Source organism: Crinia signifera, chromosome 1 (genome assembly GCF_055691185.1).
Source record: "Crinia signifera chromosome 1, ASM5569118v1, whole genome shotgun sequence".
Taxonomy (NCBI): domain Eukaryota; kingdom Metazoa; phylum Chordata; class Amphibia; order Anura; family Myobatrachidae; genus Crinia; species Crinia signifera.
The window spans coordinates 473,228,153-473,242,791 of record NC_139217.1 but is presented as its reverse complement, the minus strand read 5'-3'; the positions used below and the strand labels follow the sequence as shown (position 1 = coordinate 473,242,791).

Sequence of the window (14,639 nt, the reverse complement as noted above, 5' to 3'; positions counted from 1 at the left end):
GTGTAGGATAATGCAGGAGAGCCTGGCACCTGGCATTCTCCTGCTCCTCATGTTTATGTGCTGGCAGTGTGTAGGATAAAGCAGGAGAGCCTGGCACCTGGCATTCTCCTGCTCCTCATGGCTATGTGCTGGCAGTGTGTAGGATAAAGCAGGAGATCCTGGCACCTGGCATTCTCCTGCCCCTCATGGCTAAGTGCTGGCATTGTGTAGGATAAAGCAGGAGAGCCTGGCACCTGGCATTCTCCTGCCCCTCATGGCTATGTGCTGGGAGTGTGTAGGATAAAGCAGGAGAGCCTGGCACCTGGCATTCTCCTGCTCCTCATGGCTATGTGCTGGGAGTGTGTAGGATAAAGCAGGAGAGCCTGGCACCTGGCATTCTCCTGCCCCTCATGGCTATGTGCTGGGAGTGTGTAGGATAAAGCAGGAGAGCCTGGCACCTGGCATTCTCCTGCTCCTCATGGCTATGTGCTGGCAGTGTAGGATAAAGCAGGAGAGCCTGGCACCTGGCATTCTCCTGCCCCTCATGGCTATGTGCTGGCAGTGTAGGATAAAGCAGGAGAGCCTGGCACCTGGCATTCTCCTGCCCCTCATGACTAAGTGCTGGCAGTGTAAAGCAGGAGATCCTGGCACCTGGCATTCTCCTGCCCCTCATGGCTATGTGCTGGCAGTGTAGGATAAAGCAGGAGAGCCTGGCACCTGGCATTCTCCTGCCCCTCATGGCTATGTGCTGGCAGTGTAGGATAAAGCAGGAGAGCCTGGCACCTGGCATTCTCCTGCCCCTCATGGCTATGTGCTGGCAGTGTAGGATAAAGCAGGAGAGCCTGGCACCTGGCATTCTCCTGCCCCTCATGGCTATGTGCTGGCAGTGTAGGATAAAGCAGGAGAGCCTGGCACCTGGCATTCTCCTGCCCCTCATGGCTATGTGCTGGCAGTGTAGGATAAAGCAGGAGAGCCTGGCACCTGGCATTCTCCTGCCCCTCATGACTAAGTGCTGGCAGTGTAAAGCAGGAGAGCCTGGCACCTGGCATTCTCCTGCTCCTCATGGCTATGTGCTGGCAGTGTAGGATAAAGCAGGAGAGCCTGGCACCTGGCATTCTCCTGCCCCTCATGTCTATGTGCTGGCAGTGTAGGATAAAGCAGGAGAGCCTGGCACCTGGCATTCTCCTGCTCCTCATGGCTATGTGCTGGCAGTGTGTAGGATAAAGCAGGAGAGCCTGGCACCTGGCATTCTCCTGCCCCTCATGGCTATGTGCTGGCAGTGTAGGATAAAGCAGGAGAGCCTGGCACCTGGCATTCTCCTGCCCCTCATGTCTATGTGCTGGCAGTGTAGGATAAAGCAGGAGAGCCTGGCACCTGGCATTCTCCTGCTCCTCATGGCTATGTGCTGGCAGTGTGTAGGATAAAGCAGGAGAGCCTGGCACCTGGCATTCTCCTGCCCCTCATGGCTATGTGCTGGCAGTGTAGGATAAAGCAGGAGAGCCTGGCACCTGGCATTCTCCTGCCCCTCATGGCTATGTGCTGGCAGTGTAGGATAAAGCAGGAGAGCCTGGCACCTGGCATTCTCCTGCCCCTCATGACTAAGTGCTGGCAGTGTAAAGCAGGAGATCCTGGCACCTGGCATTTTATGCCTTTTCTTACATGGTTTCTCATGATGCGACATGTAGTAATGACATCATATTTTCACCATAAACTGTATTTATTGTGCTGCAAGCAGTAAATGAAGGGAGAAGTAGCCGCCATCCATCAGCGCGCCCAGTCACACATGAATCATTGTGCATGTCCAATCTCGCTGAAAAATAACAGCTACGGACATCCAGCCATCAGGCCGGCATATAAATGAGTTTCCAAATCCGGGAGGGGGGTTAATCCTGTCAGCGTCGGTGAACAAATGTACAAGGAAAGAGAAAGCAGAGGCACCTCATTTGTGAGTGGCACAGGAAGAGCGATAGGCCCAGGGAGGGCACCAGGCTCTTACTGCTGCCAACTATCCATTACATTCTTCTGCCACCATACCCTCCTGCTCACTAGTGGCCTCGCTGTTGTGTCACTGCTCTGCCACCATACCCTCCTACTCACTAGTGGGCTTCACTGCTCTGCCACCATACCCTCCTACTCACTAGTGGGCTTCACTGCTCTGCCACCATACCCTCCTGCTCACTAGTGGGCCTCGCTGTTGTGTCACTGCTCTGCCACCATACCCTCCTCCTTACTAGTGGCCTCACTGTTGTTTTACTGCACTGCCACTATACCCTCCTCCTCACTAGTGGGCCTCACTGTTGTGTCACTGCTCTGCCACCATACCCTCCTCCTCACTAGTGGGCCTCACTGTTGTTTTACTGCACTGCCACTATACCCTCCTCCTCACTAGTGGGCCTCACTGTTGTGTCGCTGCTCTGCCACTATACCCTCCTCCTCACTAGTGGCCTCGCTGTTGTGTCACTGCTCTGCCACCATACCCTCCTCCTCACTACTGGCCTCACTGTTGTGTCGCTGCTCTGCCACCATACCCACCTCCTCACTAGTGGTCCTCACTGTTGTGTCACTGCTCTGCCACCATACCCTCCTGCTCACTACTGGGCTTCACTGTTGTGTTGCTGCTCTGCCCAGGGGCGGATTTAGGGATGAGGGCGCCCCTAGGCACAACAATAATGTTTACTAAGTAGGACAGTTTATAGGGGCAGTATCTGCATGTCCTATCCATTTACACTCTATTTAAGATGGAATACAGTGCAGTACAGTGGATATTTTGCAGTTATTGGTACATTTTGGGCTGACAGTACTATCACAGGCATCCAAGTGCCGCCCCCAAACATGTGCCGCCCCTAGGCACGTGCCTCACGTGCCTAATGGGAAATTCGGCTCTGGCTCTGCCACCATACCCTCCTGCTCACTAGTGGGCTTCACTGTTGTGTCGCTGCTCTGCCACCATACCCTCCTCCTCACTAGTGGTCCTCACTGTTGTGTTGCTGCTCCGCCACCATACCCTCTTCCTCACTAGTGGTCCTGACTGTTGTGTCACTGCTCTGCCACCATACCCTCCTCCTCACTAGTGGCCTCGCTGTTATGTCACTGCTCTGCCACCATAACCTCCTCCTCACTAGTGGCCTCTCTGTTGTGTCACTGCTCGGCCACCATACCCTCCTCCTCACTAGTGGGCTTCACTGTTGTGTTGCTGCTCTGCCAGTATACCCTCCTGCTCACTAGTGGGCTTCACTGTTGTGTCGCTGCTCTGACACCATACCCTCTTCCTCACTAGTGGGCCTCACTGTTGTGTCACTGCTCTGCCACCATACCCTCCTGCTCACTAGTGGGCTTCACTGTTGTGTCACTGCTCTGCTACCATAACCTCCTCCTCACTAATGGCCTCGCTGTTGTGTCACTGCTCTGCCACCATACCCTCCTGCTCACTAGTGGGCTTCACTGTTGTGTTTCTACTCTGCCACCATACCATCCTGCTCACTAGTGGGCTTCACTGTTGTGTCACTGCTCTGCCACCATACCCTCCTCCTCACTAGTGGTCCTCACTGTTGTGTCACTGCTCTGCCACCATACCCTCCTGCTCACTAGTGGTCCTCACTGTTGTGTTGCTGCTCCGCCACCATACCCTCTTCCTCACTAGTGGTCCTGACTGTTGTGTCGCTGCTCTGCCACCATACCCTCCTCCTCACTAGTGGTCCTCACTGTTGTGTCACTGCTCTGCCACCATACCCTCCTGCTCACTAGTGGTCCTCACTGTTGTGTTGCTGCTCCGCCACCATACCCTCTTCCTCACTAGTGGTCCTGACTGTTGTGTCACTGCTCTGCCACCATACCCTCCTCCTCACTAGTGGCCTCGCTGTTATGTCACTGCTCTGCCACCATAACCTCCTCCTCACTAGTGGCCTCTCTGTTGTGTCACTGCTCGGCCACCATACCCTCCTCCTCACTAGTGGGCTTCACTGTTGTGTTGCTGCTCTGCCAGTATACCCTCCTGCTCACTAGTGGGCTTCACTGTTGTGTCGCTGCTCTGACACCATACCCTCTTCCTCACTAGTGGGCCTCACTGTTGTGTCACTGCTCTGCCACCATACCCTCCTGCTCACTAGTGGGCTTCACTGTTGTGTTTCTACTCTGCCACCATACCATCCTGCTCACTAGTGGGCTTCACTGTTGTGTCACTGCTCTGCCACCATACCCTCCTCCTCACTAGTGGTCCTCACTGTTGTGTCACTGCTCTGCCACCATACCCTCCTGCTCACTAGTGGTCCTCACTGTTGTGTTGCTGCTCCGCCACCATACCCTCTTCCTCACTAGTGGTCCTGACTGTTGTGTCACTGCTCTGCCACCATACCCTCCTCCTCACTAGTGGCATCGCTGTTGTGTCACTGCTCTGCTACCATAACCTCCTCCTCACTAATGGCCTCGCTGTTGTGTCACTGCTCTGCCACCATACCCTCCTGCTCACTAGTGGGCTTCACTGTTGTGTCGCTGCTCTGCCACCATACCCTCCTCCTAACTAGTGGGCCTCGCTGTTGTGTCACTGCTCTGCCACCATACCCTCCTCCTCACTAGTGGGCCTCACTGTTGTGTGGCTGCTCTGCCACCATACCCTCCTCCTTACTAGTGGGCCTCACTGTTGTGTCACTGTGCTGCCACCATACCCTCCTGCTCAATAGTGGTCCTCACTTTTGTGTCACTGCTCTGCCACCATACCCTCCTCCTCACTAGTGGGCCTCATTGTTGTGTCGCTGCTCTGCCACCATACCCTCCGCCTCACTAGTGGGCTTCACTGTTGTGTTGCTGCTCTGCCATCAAACCATCCTACTCACTAGTGGGCCTCACTGTTATGTCACTGCTTTGCCACCTTACCCTCCTGCTCACTAGTGGGCCTCGCTGTTGTGTCACTGCTCTGCCACCATACCCTCCTCCTCACTAGTATGCCTCACTGTTGTGTCGCTGCTCTGCCACCATACCCTCCTCCTCACTAGTGGGCCTCATTGTTGTGTCGCTGCTCTGCCACCATACCCTCCGCCTCACTAGTGGTCCTCACTGTTGTGCCACTGCTCTGCCACCATTTCCTCCTCCTCACTAGTGGTCCTCACTGTTGTGTCGCTGCTCTGCCACCATACCCTCCTCCTCAATAGTGGGCCTCACTGTTGTGTCGCTGCTCTGCCACCATACCCTCCTCCTTACTAGTGGGCCTCACTGTTGTGTCACTGTGCTGCCACCATACCCTCCTACTCAATAGTGGTCCTCACTTTTGTGTCACTGCTCTGCCATCCACCTCCTTGTACACCACTCTTATGTCACCTCAGTTTTCTACCTCACTTATAGTTCTCCACCCTTTATCTCACCTTACTATTCAGACTCACTATTATGTCACCTCTCTTTTTGTACCTCACTCTTATGCCCTTTTACTATTCTGTCACGTCACTCACCTACCTCACTCTCGTGTAACTCCCTCTTCTACCTCAGACTTGTTCCTCACTATTCTTCCCCATCATTCTTCTTCAGCTTTGCTCTACTACTAACTGCGGTGTCACATATCCGCCGCCTCTCTCCTCATGCTTGTACTGTGCTACTCTCTCCTCGCGCCTTCTGTCTCATCAATGATCATTACAGCTCCCCTGCTCACACTTACCCCACGTCACGCTTGTACTGTGTCCTCGCGCCTTCTGTCTCATCAATGATCATTACAGCTCCCCTGCTCACACTTACTGCACCTCACGCTTGTACTCTCTCCTCACGCCTTCTGTCTCATCAATGATCATTACGGGTCCCCTGCTCACACTTACCCCACCTCACGCTTGTACTGTGTCACTCTCCTCACGCCTTCTGTCTCATCAATGATCCTTACGGGTCCCCTGTTCACACTTACCCCACCTCACGCTTGTACTGTGTCACTCTCCTCACGCCTTCTGTCTCATCAATGATTATTACGGGTCCCCTGCTCACACTTACCCCACCTCACGCTTGTACTGTGTCACTCTCCTCACGCTTGTACTGTCTCATCAATGATCATTACGGGTCCCCTGTTCACACTTACCCCACCTCACGCTTGTACTCTCTCCTCACGCCTTCTGTCTCATCAATGATCATTACAGGTCCCCTGCTCACACTTCCCCACCTCACGCTTGTACTGTGCCACTCTCTCCTCGCGCCTTCTGTCTCATCAATGATCATTACGGGTCCCCTGCTCACACTTACCCCACCTCACGCTTGTACTGTGTCCTCGCGCCTTCTGTCTCATCAATGATCATTACGGGTCCCCTGCTCACACTTCCCCACCTCACGCTTGTACTGTCTCACTCTCTCCTCACGTCTTCTGTCTCATCAATGATCATTACGGGTCCCCTGCTCACACTTACCCCACCTCACGCTTGTACTGTGTCACTCTCTCCTCACGCCTTCTGTCTCATCAATGATCAATACGCGTCCCCTGCTCACACTTACCCCACCTCACGCTCGTACTGTGTCCTCGTGCCTTCTGTCTCATCAATGATCATTACGGCTCCCCTGCTCACACTTACCACACCTCACGCTCGTACTGTGTCACTCTCTCCTCACGCCTTCTGTCTCATCAATGATCATTACGGGTCCCCTGCTCACACTTACCCCACCTCACGCTTGTACTGTGTCACTCTCTCCTCACGCCTTCTGTCTCATCAATGATCATTATGGGTCCCCTGCTCACACTTACCCCACCTCACGCTTGTACTGTGTCCTTGCGCCTTCTGTCTCATCAATGATCATTACGGGTCCCCTGCTCACACTTACCCCACCTCACGCTTGTACTGTGTCACTCTCTCCTCACCCCTTCTGTCTCATCAATGATCATTATGGGTCCCCTGCTCACACTTACCTCACCTCATGCCTGTACTGTGTCACTCTCTCCTCACGCCTTCTGTCTCATCAATGATCATTACAGGTCCCCTGCTCACACTTACCCCACATCACGCTTGTACTGTGTCACTCTCTCCTCACGCCTTCTGTCTCATCAATGATCATTACGGGTCCCCTGCTCACACTTACCCCACCTCACGCTTGTACAGTGTCCTCGCGCCTTCTGTCTCATCAATGATCATTAAGGCTCCCCTGCTCACACTTACCCAACCTCACGCTCGTACTGTGTCACGCTCTCCTCACGCCTTCTGTCTCATCAATGATCATTACGGGTCCCCTGCTCACACTTACCCCACCTCACGCTTGTACTGTGCCATCGCGCCTTCTGTCTCATCAATGATCATTACGGCTCCCCTGCTCACACTTACCCCACCTCACACCTGTACTGTGTCACTCTCTCCTCGCGCCTTCTGTCTCATCAATGATCAATACGCGTCCCCTGCTCACACTTACCCCACCTCACGCTTGTACTGTGCCATCGCGCCTTCTGTCTCATCAATGATCATTACGGCTCCCCTGCTCACACTTACCCCACCTCACACCTGTACTGTGTCACTCTCTCCTCGCGCCTTCTGTCTCATCAATGATCAATACGGGTCCCATGCTCACACTTACCCCACCTCATGCTTGTACTGTGTCACTCTCTCCTCACGCCTTCTGTCTCATCAATGTTCATTACGGGTCCCCTGCTCACACTTACCCCACCTCACGCTTGTACTGTGTCCTCGCGCCTTCTGTCTCATCAATGATCATTACGGCTCCCCTGCTCACACTTACCCCACCTCACACCTGTACTGTGTCACTCTCTCCTCGCGCCTTCTGTCTCATCAATGATCAATACGGGTCCCATGCTCACACTTACCCCACCTCATGCTTGTACTGTGTCACTCTCTCCTCACGCCTTCTGTCTCATCAATGTTCATTACGGGTCCCCTGCTCACACTTACCCCACCTCACACCTGTACTGTGTCACTCTCTCCTCGCGCCTTCTGTCTCATCAATGATCATTACGGCTCCCCTGCTCACACTTACCCCACCTCACACCTGTACTGTGTCACTCTCTCCTCGCGCCTTCTGTCTCATCAATGATCAATACGGGTCCCATGCTCACACTTACCCCACCTCATGCTTGTACTGTGTCACTCTCTCCTCACGCCTTCTGTCTCATCAATGTTCATTACGGGTCCCCTGCTCACACTTACCCCACCTCATGCTTGTACTCTATCACTCTCTCCCCCATCTCTGGTTATTTAACCTCTCGCGTTAGATCCACTTTGTATTTCTCATTTCCACCATCCCTGAAGTCACCACATTGTCTTCCTCCTTCACATTGTGATTGCTGTCCGTCGCTGTGGATGGGGGTACAGCATGCAACCCATGTGGGACCCCAGCCATTAATAGATACCCAATTGATCGACGCCAGATGGTCAGCAGTCAATATATTGAAAGGTCAACATGGGCTTAGGTTGACAGATTCAGAATGTCAGGGTGACACATGCTTTCATGAATTTATAGTTGGTATTAGAGCCAGGGTTCGGCATTTGGGGGGTGTTAAGCTGCGTACACATTAGATGATGTCTCCTGTTCCTGAGGGTCATCAGCAACATCCTGCAGGGCCACAGGGGCTGGGGGTAGCGAGGGTCATGCTTTCACATGCAACATGGTCCCACCATGGCACCGTCACTACCTGCATCAGTGTATGCACTTACAGATGCCAACTCCGCCGCTGGGCACACATCATCTAGTGTGTACCCAGCTATAATGTTTGGCACAGGGGGTTACAAGAACAAAACAAGAACAAAAAAAAATGAATGATCTTTCTGTGTTGGCTATTTAGATGTTGTCCTAATGATGTGCCGGATATATGGTGTGCCGCACTAATACGGGCCTACGTGTATTCCGTGGCCTCCTGTATTGGCTGCCGACCATCTGGTATCGGCCTAGTGACTAACTACATACTGATGCCCGATGCTATATAGCTAACTACAATAGAAATGCTTGGTTTCCACTATGGGTAGAGATTATATTATCTGTCCTGGTGTATCCCCTGGTGTGACTGAGCCAGTCTTCCACCCGTGCGTTTAATCGTCCTTGTAACCGTCTCCTGGAATCTTGCCACATACGGTTTTACCGGTGACCTTCCCAGCAAATCCCATTCACACAGGTTTCATCACTACAGACTTCATCGCCGGCCGCGGAGGACACAGCTGGGAAATGAATGTTCCGCTCCCTAACTCTCCGACAGCCCTGTCAATAAAATCTCGCGTCCACTCCAAGACCAGTTGATCTATTTAATTGAAATTGGGCCAATTCAAACCCTTTTTATTTTGTGAGGTGCAGAAGCGTGACCTGACAGTCTGCCTCTACCCCTGACACTTGCGTGTGTTCCCGGAGATTATTGCGGAATTGTACAATGGAATGAGCCGTCATCACAGCGCTTGTGCGAAGGTTTTCCTCCGTTTCAGCAAACAGAGGATCATTTACAGCCGTCAGCAAATGCCCCGCCATTGTCACGACATTGGGGGTTATTCTGGTTCACTCTTTCTGACAAATTCCTTCTTAGATGGACAAAACCATGTGCACTGCAGGTGGGGCAGATGTAATATGTCCAGAGAGACCCCATATGATACATTGTATGCATTCCATATGCAATACCAATGACTGCCACAGGATCAACCAAACCCTGCGGCGGCCATGGCGCTCTGCTGTGTGGATTGGTTCCGGAGGTAAATCACATACGATATGGCACTTTTTACATGATTTAATAAGATTGAAACAGGGCCATGCCATATAAGTGTACGGCCACCGTAACATTTGCGAGCTACATGCAAAAGCGGACAGAATTTATACTGCACAGAAACAATGAGAGGTGGCAATCCCCTCACTGTGCAATCAAATCACAGAGGGTGGGGGAAGGAGGGACATCATCCAGGGATATTAAAGTGAGCAACATATATAGACTTGGGAGGGGTGTGTGACATCACAGGATATCATTAAGGATTTCCCCCTTAAGCTGACTGTACTCTTTGACGGACGATATACTGTAGGGGTTATTCAGACTGAATCGCTGTGGCACGATTCAGCACAGTCCTGCGATCAGATAGCCGCTGTTCAGAGTGAAACCCCCCCATGCGAGGTTGCGAACAGCTTGCGAAAATGACGAATTTCACTATGTTCAGATGACCAAGAGGCTCGTTTACGACCCACGGGAGTGCGCATAGTTAATGATATAGTGCGTACACATTATATACAATATCGTTATTGTATTATGTGTGTGTGCATAATGTGTGTGTACAGTGCGCACATTACATTTCAGTATAACCACTAAGCTGCCCACCATTTGTTATAGGCAAAAGTAGAAGTTATTTACCCTGCATGCAAATACAATAAGTGCCTTGCACCCCGGGCATTGCAGCGTGGTTTGTCCAAACGTATAGTGAGGCATCACTGGGGCACAGACAGATTGGTCTGACAATACAGTAGCTCAGTGCAGGGGTAACTGATTATACAAGCCACAGATATCTCCATGCTCCATATAGAGGTAGACAAAATAGCCTTCAATCTAACATCCTGCACCTTTCAAAACCCCATGCTGTTCCACTTTCCTGTCTGGGGTGTCGCTCTGTGATTTAGTGTTTCTAGCACAGTCTGGTCTGCATATCAGCACTGAGATACAGACCAGACTGTGCTAGAAGCAATACAGCCAATAAAGAGGAAATTAATGGGTTCTGAAAGGTGCGGAGTGCAATAGAAATACGCCCATCCTGCCGTATATATTCCTCAGCAGAAAGATGGAATCATCATTCCTCATTGGCGATTTGGAAATGAAGCGGCAGGACCAATGGTATCACACAACGTTCCCGCTCCTGCTCTGACGCCGGATAGGAGGCTTTTATTCAAGGTCACGGATTGATGTTCTTGCTTAGATTGAATCCCATCGCCGTTAAAGATCATCCATTTATCATGCTATATTGTGCACATTATTATTGGTGAACATCGATATAAAACTTTACAGCCTGCCTGGATAATGATCTGCAGTGATTAGCTAGCGTCGTCCCATCGTTAGCCACACGGCCGGTGATATGTCACTGTAATCGCACTGTGCTGACTCTTCTGTCTCCATCACCAGAGCGCAGGACACCCCTGGAAGACGGGAGAGTGGGGATAGCTGCGCCAGCTGTGGTCTCCATACATTAGCTGGCATCTGTATGATAAACAGGCTAGGACTTGTAGTTCCACAGCAGGAGGAGGATACATCACAGGGCCAGTGTATATAACACTGGGCTCTCATCCACTGCACAAGTAGTGCAATATAGTATATTGGCCCCAAGAGCTAACATCTATTTTAACATTCAGGGCTGCTCTATGATGGAGCAGGAGGTGGAAGTGCTGAGTACAAAGGTAAATTGCTTCCTCCACATGGGGCTGTGGTTCCCTGTGTGTCACTCCTGGCTGTGTATGGAGACACGTTACCTGGTGTTATCCTGTGTGGGGCTGTGGTTCCCTGTGTGTCACTCCTGGCTGTGTATGGAGACACGTTACCTGGTGTTATCCTGTGTGGGGCTGTGGTTCCCTGTGTGTCACTCCTGGCTGTGTATGGAGACACGTTACCTGGTGTTATCCTGTGTGGGGCTGTGGTTCCCTGTGTGTCATTCCTGGCTGTGTATGGAGACACGTTACCTGGTGTTATCCTGTGTGGGGCTTGTGGTTCCCTGTGTGTCACTCCTGGCTGTGTATGGAGACATGTTACCTGGTGTTACCCTGTGTGGGCTGTGGTTCCCTGTGTGTCACTCCTGGCTGTGTATGGAGACATGTTACCTGGTGTTATCCTGTGTGGGGCTGTGGTTCCCTGTGTGTCACTCCTGGCTGTGTATGGAGACACGTTACCTGGTGTTATCCTGTGTGGGGCTGTGGTTCCCTGTGTGTCACTCCTGGCTGTGTATGGAGACACGTTACCTGGTGTTATCCTGTGTGGGGCTGTGGTTCCCTGTGTGTCACTCCTGGCTGTGTATGGAGACACGTTACCTGGTGTTATCCTGTGTGGGGCTGTGGTTCCCTGTGTGTCATTCCTGGCTGTGTATGGAGACACGTTACCTGGTGTTATCCTGCGTGGGGCTGTGGTTCCCTGTGTGTCACTCCTGGCTGTGTATGGAGACACGTTACCTGGTGTTATCCTGTGTGGGGCTGTGGTTCCCTGTGTGTCACTCCTGGCTGTGTATGGAGACACGTTACCTGGTGTTATCCTGTGTGGGGCTGTGGTTCCCTGTGTGTCACTCCTGGCTGTGTATGGAGACACGTTACCTGGTGTTATCCTGTGTGAGGCTGTGGTTCCCTGTGTGTCACTCCTGGCTGTGTATGGAGACACGTTACCTGGTGTTATCCTGTGTGGGGCTGTGGTTCCCTGTGTGTCACTCCTGGCTGTGTATGGAGACACGTTACCTGGTGTTATCCTGTGTGGGGCTGTGGTTCCCTGTGTGTCACTCCTGGCTGTGTATGGAGACACGTTACCTGGTGTTATCCTGTGTGGGGCTGTGGTTATCCTGTGTGGGGCTGTGGTTCCCTGTGTGTCACTCCTGGCTGTGTATGGAGACACGTTACCTGGTGTTATCCTGTGTGGGGTTGTGGTTCCCTGTGTGTCACTCCTGGCTGTGTATGGAGACACGTTACCTGGTGTTATCCTGTGTGGGGCTGTGGTTCCCTGTGTGTCACTTGTGTGCCTGGAGTGTATCACATCACAGAGTGTCCCCGCACAGCATAGTAACACGATGGAAGGATTAGGTTACATTATAAATTGCCCTCAGATCTGCAGCATCGATAACGTTCCTGACAGACCCATAAATATCCCTCGTTTTATGGATAAAACATCACATTGGGGCGGCGTCCATCCATCCGTCCTGCAGCCTTAAGCTGGCTGACAGCTGCTGCAGCCCTGCGGCCTGGTGATTACTGATCATGGAGCTGGGTCATAGCCGAGGGCAGCAGTGATGCTAGGATCAACAGTATCCAGGTCGACATTGACAAAAGGTTGACACAAGCAAAACGTTGACATGGTAAATGTTGACACATGAGGTTTGCACATGTTGTTTGGGTATCAGTGATGACACCTGAGCACATGGATCCCTAGTTACTGCAGTACATTCGTCTCACGCTTCTGTCCACGTGGCACGTAAAGCATGACATTTGTATGTCATGCTGTTCATGTTTCCACCATTGCCATGTTGACAATACGCGTGTGTCGATCTTTTGACTATGTTGACCTAGTGCATGTTCAACTTTTGATGAATGGCTTTTGGCTATGACCCGGGTACCACCCCCTAAGCGGGACCCTAATCTAGTCTCTGTCGGTCAGGTGTGACTGTCTTACGGACAGATTTACCAAAGGCCGGAACTGCTGATTGTCAGCGGTCTCGTCGATAACAGGCAATATCTGTCCACCTATCCATCTAGGCGATAACGCATTTGTTAGTATTAGTAAGTACTGTGGCCCCTGCCGCTTGTACCACCCTTATACCTGTTCTGCGGTTTCAGATTGGGGATATGTTAGTCATTTAGAAGAAATTAGCTTTGAATTGCGATGTTCTCTATTGGCTGAAGACTTGATATATTCTGTGATTGTTGTCTCTGTATATATAAATTATCCCTTATTGGCAAACCAACTTGGCGGCTGCAATCTGTGAGCTGGGTTACACATGCGCAGATCTGCAGGGGGTGGTGTGGGGGCACAATCAGTGTGTCTATACTGCGAGTGCCAGGCCACCTCCTACTGTGCCACGCCTACTGTTGGTAAATTAGCACCTGATCCGCAGGAAAGTACCTGCAGATATAGATAACAGATCACTTTATTGCTGGATCACTGAGGTTTTGCTGTGATAGTGTCTAGACGACTGTGATGTGTTCTGCTGCTCTGCACTACGCACAATGTATGTTCTAGGTGCTCATTACGTATTTATATTGTATATTATACCCCATGTCCTCCAATCCCAGCCTGCCATACACAGGATCCCATCTCCTATCACAGACCGCCAGGAGTGAGGAGCGTATTTATATTGTATATTATACCCCATGTCCTCCAATCCCAGCCTGCCATACACAGGATCCCATCTCCTATCACAGAGAGCCAGGAGTGAGGAGCGTATTTATATTGTATATTATACCCCATGTCCTCCAATCCCAGCCTGCCATACACAGGATCCCATCTCTCCTATCACAGAGAGCCAGGAGTGAGGAGCGTATTTATATTGTATATTATACCCCATGTCCTCCAATCCCAGCCTGCCATACACAGGATCCCATCTCCTATCACAGACCGCCAGGAGTGAGGAGCATATTTATATTGTATATTATACCCCATGTCCTCCAATCCCAGCCTGCCATACACAGGATCCCATCTCCTATCACAGACCGCCAGGAGTGAGGAGCGTATTTATATTGTATATTATACCCCATGTCCTCCAATCCCAGCCTGCCATACACAGGATCCCATCTCCTATCACAGACCGCCAGGAGTGAGGAGCGTATTTATATTGTATATTATACCCCATGTCCTCCAATCCCAGCCTGCCATACACAGGATCCCATCTCCTATCACAGACCGCCAGGAGTGAGGAGCGTATTTATATTGTATATTATACCCCATGCCCTCCAATCCCAGCCTGCCATACACAGGATCCCATCTCCTATCACAGAGAGCCAGGAGTGAGGAGCGTATTTATATTGTATATTATACCCCATGTCCTCCAATCCCAGCCTGCCATACA

The 14,639-nt window shown here is 51.5% G+C and overlaps 1 protein-coding gene across 4 annotated transcripts in view; it reads left to right on the top strand.

The window, feature by feature from the left end:
• Positions 1-14,639, top strand: part of CNTFR (ciliary neurotrophic factor receptor) — a 532,905-nt gene that overhangs the window by 381,863 nt on the left and 136,403 nt on the right. The window lies entirely within an intron of this gene.